Genomic DNA, 7,793 nt, shown 5'->3' on the forward strand with positions numbered 1-7,793 from the left:
TTGAGAAAAAAAAAGAGCAGGATTTCCCACTGCAGGCTACAAACCACTCTTTCTGGTGGCTCAGCTCACTATGGCGAGCACGGCCCTAGTGTATGCCCTACAAAAGCCAGGGCTCAACCTGGAAGACCAAAGCCCCAGCGTAAGGACGGCTCACTGGGCTTCATCTGCACATGCTGTGAAGTGCAGATGGGCTCACAGAGTCCCAACCGCCCTGGAATTCTGCCCCATTTACTCAACGTCTGACTTAGTTGTTAGAGCTGCTCTGTGCCCAAACTCAAACTGTCACAGTCATGACAAAAGCGATGGTTTTCTTGGGGGTTTCTTTGTAAGTAAAAGTTCCATAGCGTTCCCTGGACATACCTTACTACACTCAGCCATAAAAAGTAATCGAAGCCAAAGATACAGCAACTCATTGCTTCTAATACCTCTTCTCTCGATCCTCATCCCAGGCCTTCCTTACTCTAGGCAGAACAGATAAAACTTGGTCCCAAATGTAATCACAATCAGTCCTCTTCAATTCACGCACAGGAAGGGACAAGAACCACCTCCTAGAAGGAATCCTGCTTTTTCTCCCCCCCCCTCATTTTTTACAGCATTGCATAAAGCCACTAGTCAAAACACCAAAGAGTTCAAGCTTTTTTTGGATGAAAACAGCATACAAGACATCACTCAAAATAATGACAAAGGAGGTTCATAACATGGTTCTTGAGAAAACACAATTTAATAAGCATTTGGTACCAAGTTCAAAAAATATTTGCAGTCACTCAGTAAAGGAGAGCACACTGCACCAATTCATTCTCAAGGTAAAACTGACATAAATTCCGTGCATGTGTGAAAAAAGCAGGCAAAGAAAGTAAAAACGCAAAATACAGCAGAAATCGGGCTGCTAGCTAAACATTTGAGAGCAGCTGGGAATAAGGCATGAAGTTTGTGAAGTGAAGCAAAAACTGACATGCATACTCATTTAACAGAGACAGCTGAAATAAAATTTTTTGGTTCTTTCAGTCCTTCTCCTGGCCTACAGGCTCCCTTTCACAGTCAGACTATTGCTACCCGATCCTCAAACTCCAGCACGCACAAAAGGAGTTGTCTGACTACATCAATGAGGTTACAGAGGTGAGCCACGTACTGATTAAAACCCAAAGCCGTTGCACGCTGGCCAGGCACGCAGACATCTGATCACAGACCTAACACAAGTTTCTAGCTATAGGGTACCATCAATGCATCCTAGACACCTATTGGAATATGGAGCCAGCCCACTGGGATTTGAACAAACCCAGCATTTCATAGGTGCAGCAGATTTTCGAGGCTAGAAACAGCCACTGCGTGTTCCTACCTGGAAAAGGAGAAGCAAAAATACTTCTGTTCCCTCCAAATTCTAGGCTGGCCAGACCTGAACCAGCACCACTGCAAAAGCCAGAGGACTGACTATATCGGGCTGCCCAGGACTGCAATGCCACGATAGCCTGGGGTGCAAGCGAGTAGCCAGTGAGCACGGCGCTGGAACAGCTCCTGATAATAGGTCAGGATTTGATTTTTATCCTACTGAAGGGCCAAGTTTTACAAATCTCATTTTCTCCTGAGGCAGTAAAACTTCAAACTCAATTTAAGTGCTTTAATGATGCAACATGATGGTTGTTATTAATGACCTACCTCTTTCCAACTACCCCTCAGAGCTGTTGTCTGTTAGCTGCTGACAAACCTGTACTACACAAAATTACTCTGTAGAGCATCTGAAATATTACTTTGACTACTTATAAATGGAGTTTTAAGACTGCAACGGATTTATGACAGTATTTAAACAGCTTTTAAATTTCTAAATGTTAAATCATCTCAATCCCTGTTATTGTCCAGTATTTAAATGGTACTCAAATGCTACTGATCATTCATATTTATGTCTTCAAACAGCATCTTTGCTCTAGGATTATGAGCAGTAAGCTTATTAAGTGATAGGAGACAGAAATCTTCTGCCTTAATGAATGTAAAGCTGGTGAAGCATCTTTTCTTCACACATTCTGAGCTCAATTTCCCACATTATGCACCCACCCCAGGTAGTCACCTGTCCTGGATGCACAGGCCCAGCAGGTCTAGCACCGTGATACCCTCATGCTGTCTCTCTCTAAATGGATACAGAAAAGGAGACACAGGAAAGCCTAACTCCTTCCACACCAGAAGAACGGATGCTGCGTTTACTCTCTCAAAGCAGAGAGGTTAAAGTTTTCTGCTAAATATAGCAGAGGTCCCTATCCTCCCGTCAGCGTTCCCCACGCAGACTTTGCTGGCTCCACCACATCTCCAGCACCCTCCATGCAGCTCTGTGTGACCTACCCCCATATGACCATGATCCCACACAGCGGCTCCCTTCCACAAAACACAACCACTAGTTTGGACACACAGTAGGACAAAAGATTTTGTTGCAGACTGTATCGCTACAAATAGGAGTATCTTAATAACTCAAAGTTATAAAACTGAGTATGATTTAGAAGATACAGATGTCGACATCATGGTCAGTGGATTTTTTGGGAAGTCAAAAGAGAACATAAATGTGATTAGCATGGTAAGTATGAATAATACAACAGATGGAGTTTTGAAGTTCATAAATGCTTGATTATTGCTATGATTCTTCAGCTGCTGACTACATGGGTAACAGATGAAGTGGGACAACCTCACATCTGACAGGTTACTGTGAACCAAGTGCCTGTGCACATGCATGCACACACTTAATACACCTATCTCATGCACCAGTGACCATCGCTGCTTGAAGCAGCGGAATGGACAAGGGCAGTTCCCAGCAGTTATTCCTTCAGTAAAAATAGTTGTAATTGTCCTTTACATTGTCACAACACTGTACCTCTGAAATGCTCACCAAACAGTAAGGAAGGTTACCTTGTTTATTTAAGACATTAAGTCTCATCCTATTGCAAACCACCCTGCTACCGTAAAGCATTTCTGAAGTTTATATTAACTTATTAATAAGAAAATAAAGTTTCTGGTGATGACTTTCTTTCCAATAGAATACCTGCTTTCTAAAGGTCAACGAAATACCACACTCAAATGTATTTTCATTTCATAATCTGCAGTAAATGTGATACGGACAACATCCATCTCTGTCAGGAAACAGCCTTTACAACTTACTGGGAGAAACTGTCATACACTGAGAACCAGCTCTTTGGTAAGAGGATGCTTGTTACATCCCTCACGAATTAAAATGATATGTAAACAAACACCCACCTCATACAAAGAACTTAAATTGGGATTCATATACAATAAAGAAAGATCTCCCTTGTGATAAACAATTTGAGCACAAAGTGTTCCTTCAAGTCCTGACATAAATCTGTTCCTGCCAAGCTGGTATCTCGTTGCGTCAGCCTTTCGCCTTCGCCACAACGGTAGCGGCAGTCCCGCCGCCTCTCTGCCTGCTTTCCTCATACTGCCCTCTTCCCAGAACTACCGTCCCAGCTCTGCTGGGCCAAAGATTCGTCTTTTCATCAGATAAATACTTGGTGAAAAAATAAGGAAGATCCTTTTAGTTAAAAGGAACCCGACCCTCTAGTGAACCCATCGTTAAGGGACTCCCATGTGAACTGAGTAGACTCATTATTGCACTGCTGGTATCCCTGCCCTTCCTTTCCCCACCAATTATATCCCCTCTTCTTGTTAATCCTATCATTTATACTTATTTGCAAGGCTTTGAAAATGTCCTGACACCTACCTTAAGCTTGCAAGAGCTTCAACTGGACTGAATGCAAGCGTTGTTGTGTCTGATAAAACATATTCTTTTAAAAAATCAGACCAAAAAAATAAAAATCAAAGCATCTCTGCCTACATTGCTTTCTCAATGACAATTATTCATAGCTTCTATTTTGCCCATGGAAATCTGGTATTTCAAATAAGATACACAATGTTATATTTATTCAGCTCAGTACTCCCATTAGTAGTGCAAGATAAACACAAGCTTTGGTAAAAAAAACAATTTCTGCAGCAAAAATAAGCTTCATTTGATAGAAGCAAGACCTATCTCTAGTTTACATACACATTAACAGAAATGTACATATAGTTAAGGGAAAGAGACCCTGTGAGCGAAAGCTATATCCTGAAAGGACCAATATATATTATACGTCCTCAGCGCCCAGATCATGGAAAAGAAAGGTACCAACCCAGAAATAGAGGAATTGCCATCAAAGATTTATTTGAGCTTTCCCTACTGGAAACTATCACAAAAGGTCACGTAAAGTAGCCCATGCTACTTCAGTTAGTAAAAATGGTCAGAATCGAGCTCCGTACACCCCCCCCAACAAACCCAGCGTGGCGCAGGCACCCAAATGCTCTCTGGGAGCGGTGCTACAGAAAATAACTCCTCTATAAAAGTGGATACAGGCCCCCCAAGTTTATATATTTGCACAGTGCTGCATGCACTGTGCAGATACATCAGCACCAGGAGATGACGAAACAGCCCATGGTAATGAAAATAATACCTGACCATACGCGAAGAATTTGACTCCAAAGCATTTGAGGGGTATCTATGACTTCTCTGTACATTAGAGTAAGTTCCAGAAGTTATTTTCATATATTTAATGGAATTACCACTACTGTTTATGGGCAATTTTAGAAATTACTCCTCAAAAGCACTGCAAGCTGTCTTGTTTGTCAATCCTTTGTAACTATTAAACATGTTAACGTCTTGAATTAACACAGTAAGTGGTAATTCTAGTAACGCAAGACTGAGATGTAGTGGAGATGAAAGACACCACATTCCTATTTAAACATTTCAAGCTGTCTGAATAACTTTCAGTAATACTTATATTTATCGCTTAGAGCCACAAAACATCTCAACTGCAATCTACTCTAATCTCAATATTTATAAATGCTGGTATTTAAATAAACCTTACCAAATCTCCTTATATTGATTCTATTCCCAACTACATTTTCACCACTGATGAAAATGAGCAACTAAGTCTATGCTACAGCTAAGAGTCTTTCAGATACAAGTTAAGCACCTCTTTACCCGATAAATAACTTCATTTTTTCCTATCTGTAAACAATTGCTTAAAGCATTTTAAAAATGAGATCCAACTCAAGTGGTATGCTGTTTTTTTTAATTGCTTTGTTCTTATTTATGATTTAACCACAAATAGAAAGATGACCAGGTGTGGGTCTTCTGTAGCTGCTACAGGAGGAGGAAAGAGAAGCTGTGTATAAATACAATAAGTTAATAATACACTACATTCTGGACGAGACAGACACTACTGAAAAGATAAGTAACTAATGCGCATCCACACACTTGATCTCTAGAATTAGCCCCCGAGAGCCTGCAACAAATATCACTGAAGACGCTGCTGCGAGAAAACACTGGTTATTCCTCTGCAATAACACCCTCTGTTTTGTGTATTTCTGCTCAGGGTGTTTGCAGTCTTTGTTTTTAAAAATAGCCTCTTCAGGTTTTTTCCCCGTGCAATATTTACAGCAGACCGCACATCAAGAAATGCAATCAATTTTAAGTGGCATGAAAAGTTGTGGGGTTTTGTTGGTTTGTTTTTTTTTTTTTTTTTTTTTTTTTTTAAAAAAAAGAAGAAAAGTGGAGGAGGAAATGGTATAAAATGGAACAAAGCACAGAGAAGCGACCCTCCGATTAGGGCCACCACAGCAGGGGAGGCTGAGGCAGAGCACTCGCCGCTCTCCCTCTGCTTTTTCACCCCGAGTCCACGCAGGAACGAAGGTTTCTCCGCAGAACGCTGTTTCTCCAGACCTCCGAGGCCGTGCTCACCCCCAACCCCCCGCCATCCCGCCTTCATCACCGGCAGCACACGGGATCACAGCACTTGTCGCCCCCCCGCCAGCCGCCCACCCGCGGCTCAGTGCCACGGCCACGGCCCGGCTCCGCCGCCGCCGGGGCTGCGGGGCGAGGAGGCGGCCGGCGGGGCGAGGCGCGGGGCCGCCGCCCGGTACTCACCGACTCGCTCGGAAACTTCCCCCAACTTTGGGCGGCGGCGGCGGGCGCGGCCCCCCCAAGCCGCGGCGGGCGCCGGCACCATGGGAGCGCCTCAGCGAGCGGCCGCCGCGGCGGCGGCACCGCCGGGCATCGCGCTGCCTCCGCCCCGGGGCCGGCCCCCAACTTCTGAGGCGGCAACGACCGACGGACGGCGAGGGAGGGCGGCCGGGCGGGGGGCTGAGCCCGCACCCCTCCCGCGGGGCGGGACGGGGCGGGCGGGTCAGGCCGGGGCGGGGGGGCGGTGGGACGCGCTCCGCCGTCCTGTCCCGCCCCGCCCCGCCCCGCCCCGCCCCCCTACCCCGCTCCCTCCGCCGGCAGCGGCGGCAGCACTCACTTCGCTTCGCCCCTCTTCCTCCTCTTTTTCTTCCTCCTCCTCCTCGTCCTCCCATGGCCGCCGCCCGCCGCGGGCGGGGGTCAGGGAGCGGGACCGGCGGCGCGCCGGAGAAACATGTCCGGCGGGGCGGGGCGGGGGCGGCTCGTCGCCTCCTCGGGATGGCGGCTGGCTGCCCGGCCGCCCCGCGGCGTCCCCGGGATGGCGGCGTGGCTGCCCGGCCGCCCCGCGGCCCCCGCCGCCGCCGCCTGTCACTTTGACTGCGCCGCGGGGCTCCGTCTAGGGGAAGGCGGCGGGTACTGCAGCGCATCACCCTGCTCGCGGGGGGACGACGACAGCCGTCCCCACCCGCGACACGCCGGCTCCCTGCGGGGGGCTGCGCCCAGGAGTTGTCCCGCTCCCCTGGAGCGGCCGCCGGAGCATCCCCGCCTCCGTGGCTAGTGGTGGGCGGCAGCCCCCGCTGGGGGCCGCGGCGAGTGCCGGTAAGGGCAGGGCAGGTGCCCGGGTTTGTTTTCAGGGAGGGGGTGAATCCGGTTTTAGGGAGAAGGGGGTGTCCGCCCGCCACACGCCTGGCTGACGGGTGGAAATGGAGGGGTTCTGAAGGTGCAATGATGGGCACCTTCACTGGAGCACTGAAGAGCGAAGTAATGTGAGTGGAGACATGAGCTGCAGTGAAAGGGAGAACGACTGCTTGGACTTTTCTTACAATCATAAAGATTTATCTTTTGAGAAACACCTTAGGGAAGAAGGCAGTCAAAATGAGCCTAGTGCCGTCAGTTTGCTTTATGTAGGCATCAGATGGAAATAGCCGCACATGTACAAAGGTGACTTCAGCAGTGACATACTGATCTAGAAGACCCTTGCAGCACCACCGCCTCCCCCCCCCTCCCGCCCCCCCCCCCCGCCCCCGCCACGCTGGCTCAGCATGTGGCTTCCTCGTTCAACAGCGGTGGGACAAGAGCCACACAAGCCAGTGTTGCAAGAGTTTCACAATCATTTGTTAAGCAAAGCCCCCTCCGAAATTAACCCGGAGCAGGAGAGAACTGTAGCTCACCCGAGCTCCCTGCTGTCGTTTGATGGACACAAATGCTGGTGCCACCATATGGAAGATGTTGGGTTACAGTGGCCGGGGACAGTGCAGCACCTCTCGTTGCTCAGGCTGGTGCTGCCCTTCCCTTGTTCCTGCACCAGGAGCTGTGCAGCTGGGTGCCGCTGGGCCTCAGGGAGCCAGTGAGCCTCAAAGACTGACCTGCAAACAGCGAGTGATTAGCCCTCAGCCAGGCTGTCACTGCAGGCTGGCTCTCTGCCCACTCCCGTGAGTGCCAGGCACAATGGGGCGGGGGGGGGAGTAAAAACATGTAGCTGGGGCAAGATGGGCTGTGAGATGTGACCTCATCAATAGTCGATCGGCTTAAGTGAATTGAAATCTGACATGTCAATAGCTATCTGGCGGAAGCATCACTAAGGTTTTAA

At 48.3% G+C, this 7,793-nt stretch overlaps 1 long non-coding RNA gene across 5 annotated transcripts in view; it reads right to left on the bottom strand.

Moving 5' to 3' along the window:
- The window catches only part of LOC134509028 (uncharacterized), a 102,603-nt gene extending 96,428 nt beyond the window's left edge, over positions 1-6,175 (bottom strand). For 3 of the 5 annotated variants that reach the window (XR_010069224.1, XR_010069222.1, XR_010069223.1), the window contains exon 1: positions 5,951-6,174. This is a non-coding gene — a long non-coding RNA (uncharacterized LOC134509028). Of the gene's footprint in view, positions 1-5,950 lie in introns of all 5 variants that reach the window. The other 2 variants (XR_010069221.1, XR_010069220.1) reach the window with 1 other exon arrangement.
- Between the last annotated feature and the right edge of the window lie 1,618 nt (positions 6,176-7,793).

Source organism: Chroicocephalus ridibundus, chromosome Z, assembly GCF_963924245.1.
Source record: "Chroicocephalus ridibundus chromosome Z, bChrRid1.1, whole genome shotgun sequence".
NCBI lineage: Eukaryota > Metazoa > Chordata > Aves > Charadriiformes > Laridae > Chroicocephalus > Chroicocephalus ridibundus.